Below are 5,735 nucleotides of genomic sequence, written 5' to 3' on the forward strand. Positions count from 1 at the left end.
TTATTAGATTCTTATATTTGGTGTAATTATGCTTTAGAAGTATTAAAAAGTAAATATTAACATTTTAAAGGATGTATTATAGAATTTTGTATTATGATAATGATAATTATTGTTAGAAGGATCTTAAGGTATGTAGTCAATGAAGTATTGATATAAAAATTTCATATTGTTTAAAGATTGAATGGAATAGATTAAAAGTGCATGTTTTCAATTAAATAGATGTATTGACTAAAATTGTATAACTTAAAATGTGTGAGGTAAAAATAGATAAAATAAATAGAGAATTTTAAGTGTCAATATTTTTTCTATTGAGTTTTGACTACTGAAAATATTATTGCAATTAGAGTAGTCACAACATTGAAATGGCACTAAATATATGAATTAATAAAATTCTTAAATAAAAAATTTAATAAAAATAAAATAATATATTTGTAATTTATAAACAATTTATAAACAATTTATTGAACTTACATGTGAAGGGCGTGGATTATCAAAATGATAGAAAAATAAAACATTTTGTTTATATATTTTTTTAAATCTGAGAATAGTGTAGGTTGTATAAAGTGTTAAGTATAATTTAAATTATATATATATATTTAGGGAAATGTAAAATTGACTTCAAATTTTACTAAATTGTCTCATCTATCAAAACCATCATTAGACCCCTCTATTTCCATTTCCATTCCCTATTTCAAGTGCCTATCTCTTGTCTTGACCCCCCATGTCCCTGCTCCTATTTCTATTTTCAGTAAATTCTGGGGTTGATTTAATATTCACTTATATATATATGTGTACATATATATATATATATATATATATAATTCTTTAGAAGTCTATATTTACTTGTGGTTTGTGGTATGAGCTTATTGCAATATAAATCTTATTGTAACCATCATATATTTGAAATGATTTTATTTAAAAGAAATAAATTGTTAACAATCAACTATGCATTGCATAGATGCCAAAAAGATATACATATATATATATATATATATATATATTTTAGAGTTGATTTTATTTATTTATTTATTTATTTTTCTATACTAGTAACTCATGAGTTATTGATCACACCTTAAATAATACATACTTTCTCTTGTCTCTTGGTGCAACAACACTCCTTTGAGGAGCATGCAATAATATCAATAAAATAAATAAATAAATAAATAAATAAATAAAATCAAGCAGCAAACAAGGTATCGAAATTATCAAAGTTATTCACTCAAAATTCCAATATTTTCAAAATGTAAAAATTGATTAATTATAACAATGTGGAACGCAATAGCATTTTCTTGACAATAGACCAGACAATGCTGTGTTTTGCAGAGCCTGTAAAAGATCACAGTGAAAGCATTATACACCACTTTCAAGAACAGATAATACTTTCTTAGGCAGTTGGATATATAACAGAAACGTTTTTTTCCTACATTACTAACATTCTGATGCACCTTGGATTGCTAGACCATCAATACTTCAAATTGCAAAGCAAATTGAAGTAACTCCAAAATGAGACAACTCTATGAAACTGCCATTAATGCTACATTATAATGTAACAAGCTTTTCATGCCTTTGGTAACCCCTGATAATTTTCTAAGGAAAATAGCTCTTCAATACTTAGAAATTATTTTTATATATATATATATATATATATATATATAAGTTTGTAAATGATACATGCACATGGTTATTGCTGTCCAATTTGGCCTTGCCTGTGTGATTCTGTCCTCTTCCCCAGACCTTGACAACAGTCTTTGTCAAAAATGTCTTGTGCCCAATCCAGAGATGCTCTTGTACCCGCCCACAAGCAATTTTTGCATGGGATAAGGAGGTGGGCACTATTCATCCATGTCAGCTTTGTTGCTGCAAAGACCAATAATATTTAAAAGAAGTAAGCAATTATAACATGATGACATTATGCAGTCTTATATTATAAGCATTGCAAAAATATTCATTTTTTTTAATTACTTACCTTAATAAAGTTCCTAATTTGGTTCATAGTTTGTACATTGTTTACTACTTATTAATGCAATTTATCTGGGAAGAATATTTTAAATGTATAGTGTTAAGTACTTCATGTAAGGTGAACTAATTCTACATACCGATTGTCAACAAAAGATTCGAGATCAATTTAAAATAAATCATATATAAGATGTTTGTGTAAGATTTTTTTAATAAAGTGGCTCTTAATGTTAATACTGTTTACTTACTATCAGCATTTATAATTATTTTGGGAGATATCATAATATTTAACTTTGAAATAATATTTTTGTGTTAAAAGGGATTAAAAAAATACAATTTGTTTATTTTAAAAAATTTCAAACATTTAGTTTCATAATTAAAACATACAAAAAGACAATTAAAACCACTCCATGTATTTTTAATTTTGTAAGTGATTTTCGTAAATAAAAAAATTGCAGTTAGAAGGCTTCTACAATAAAGCATGTAAGTAATGTGAATTTAATGCTGAGAGATGGTATTGATTTTTGCATACTCAATGTAAACATGGCATATTTAAATCAAAACAGAATAAATAACCAATACTTCCTTTTAATGCTTTAGCATATGTTTTGATGTCCAAATTGTCTGATATCCATTTTGCGCATATGTTCTGTTCAATTTTTCATTACTAACTGTACAGGTTTTAAATTTTTGTTCTGTCTATATCAAACTCCTCTAGCTACCCACACAAAATCACTTCAACTAAACTAATAATTTGAGTTAAAGAATGACACCAGTAGTTTTTTAAATTACTAGTTTTTTAAAAAAAATTACAGTGGTTAACCAAGAAAAAAAATCTAAAATATATAAATGTTCTAGAAAAATAAAATAAAAACATCAGCATTCTCTAAGTTCTATTCACCATATAAACAATATCATAATTTTTTTTGAGCTTTTACAAAAAAAATTATAACTATCTTTCATTTAAAGTACTTATAAATATGAGTGTACATGCAAGCAATTTCTTATCAATTTAAAATTAGAATCATGTGCAATGATAAATATTTTATTCTATTATACTTTATTGTTACAAACAATTCACATACAAGCATGACCCATCACATTCCATTCCACTATTTTAACCCTCTACAATTTACAAGCATGCAATCTACCTATATTGTTATAGTAAATTAATAAAATATTTAATAAAATAATAAAAAATGAAGAAAGCAAAAATAAAAAAATAAAAAAATAACAACAACAACAACTACAAAAATACAAAGTGATGAATAAAAAAAATCACAAGTATAGTAAAAGAACCACATGGCAAATAGACAAGCATTAGAGCAAGTAGTGCCAATCAATCAAATAACCAATCCACCTAAAATGCCCAAAATTTTGCCAAATATGTGCTTTCTATTCTCATTAGGGGTTCAAACATGGCACTTTTGTAAAACCAAGTAACTTGGTATTTCCAAAATCACCTGAAATAACAAATCTAAAATATCACCATTCAAACTTTTGTGAATAGAGTATATAACTCATATTAGATATAATATAGAATGAGTGGTTGAAATTACTATTGTATAGTATGATTTTCTATTTGGAAATATATTGAATACCTAACTTTGAAGAATTTAGCTTTAACTTATTGGCTAAGGTCCAATAGGTGATTTATTCTTATTATAGAAGATAAATAAATATAAAAATATAGAAAGCTATTCTAATAATAAAAACCTATTATATTTAAGAAGATTTTTACACAAGACTTTCTAAAGCATTTAGAAATGCCCTAACATCCTTTGCTACATCAAATCATAATTAACTATTTGTCAATAAGTTAGATTTTCCATAAGCTCAAAGAAAATCTATTATCTCTTTATAAAAATCCATCTTTATGTTATAATTTTTTTATAGCTCTATATCTCCATATTTAACATATATATAAAATTTTGGCTTCCAAAAATTTATTTACTTTGCATAAAATGCCCAAATTCTAGTAAAAATCTTTCAAAATATATTTCTCCCATGAAGGATTTTTTTTTTTCTAAACTTTAGAATATCATATCACTTGATCTAATTATTTAATTATTTTTAATTTTTTAGAAGATATAAAATTTACTTTTAAGCTTTATCATAAAAAAAATGAATTGTAAATCTACTACAGATCATTTGACATCTTAGAAATCATAGCAAGTACTCTAAACCCTAATTTATAAGCATTTAATTACTATTTTCTTTATATCTCAAAAATCCAAAATCCAAATACTACAAAATTTGGTGTACACCTTTGCAACATAGTAATACATATTTTAAAAAATTTATAGCTAAATATTCATCCAAATATCGAAGATATGGCTAGAATTGAATCCCTTATGAAATTACTTCACTGACAAATCTCAACTTGGAAGTATTTTTTTCAAGCAGTCACTGCTCGTCCAAATCCAATTCAAACTTTTTACCTTTTCTATAAAGAATATAATCCTTTTAAATTAAATTTTTAACCACACAATCCAATCCTCAAAAGCCTTTCAAATGCATGTGCTATGCCCCAAAGAGTGACAATAGGTACAAAATCAACACCTTAACTTTGAGCACCTATATCTTTTTCATAAAAACTTCAATTCTTACAAATTTTTCACCGAAACCATATCCATAATCTTCAACTTGATGATTTCGATCTCTAATGTTTGAATGGCTTTAAAAGATTAATTCTAATTCCTAATAAAGCCTCAAGTACCCTGCTTGAAATCCATTGGATATGACTTTTGGCCAATAAGAATAGGGATTTTTATCATCCATCTCTATTCATCCATATGGTTTACCTAACTATCATTTTTTATACAAAAATCTTTTTTTAATTATTTTTTTTAATAATTTTTATATAATATGTACTCTAAAGACCTAATAAAAGAAATAAAATAAGATTTTAAGTGTTATTAATGTCTAATAAAGGTAGCTCTAAATACATAAAAACTATTATCAACATAAAATTAACCTTAATAATAGCTCTTTTAAACTAATTACTTTAAAATATTAATCTAATTATATTTTATAATCAATTAAAATCTAATAACATGACTTTGATTATATTGTATAGTAAATTATTTATATATATATATATATATATATATATTATTTTTACATGGTAGCCAAACCACAACACAACATTGCTTTGCCAATTGACAAGTTGTAGCCACCATTTATTGGTAGTAATATCATTTAGCTACCATAGCCTACTAAGTAATCATGTGGCCTAAAAAGACGAGTGTCTATATATTAATTGAACATTATTGATTAAGCTAGTTGTTTGTAAGTTCACATTAGAAATTCTAGGTGATTAGATATTGGACTAGTAGTATAAGAATTCAAACTAGAAGCTTATTTTGGTAAGTGATTTTGGTTATCTTTTCTTCATATATTTGTAGTTCTATTCTAGTAATATATTTTTCCATATTTTATCACATGGTATCAGAGCTTGGTACTTTTAAATTGCTCTTTTCAGATTAAGTATATATATAAGGTTATTTTATAGAACGTGGTCTTTTGATCACTTTTAAAAGAATTTGATTTTTTTTCAGTAATTCTTTTTAGAAGTAATATGAGAAATTAAGAAGTATAACAAGATGGCATTGGAGCTTCAAGAAATTCTACCCACAACCTACAACCTTGCAAGCACAACCCATAGTCTATATAGAGCTATAGTGCTATAAAAAATGTGCTGTCTTAATTGGCTATCAGGAACAGGGAGTCAAAATCATCTTGTTAAGAAAAGACTATAAAAAATGAGTAGTTGGATT

The sequence above is a fragment of the Physcomitrium patens genome, chromosome 4, assembly GCF_059467195.1.
Source record: "Physcomitrium patens ecotype Gransden chromosome 4, ASM5946719v1, whole genome shotgun sequence".
In the NCBI taxonomy this organism is placed as follows: domain Eukaryota; kingdom Viridiplantae; phylum Streptophyta; class Bryopsida; order Funariales; family Funariaceae; genus Physcomitrium; species Physcomitrium patens.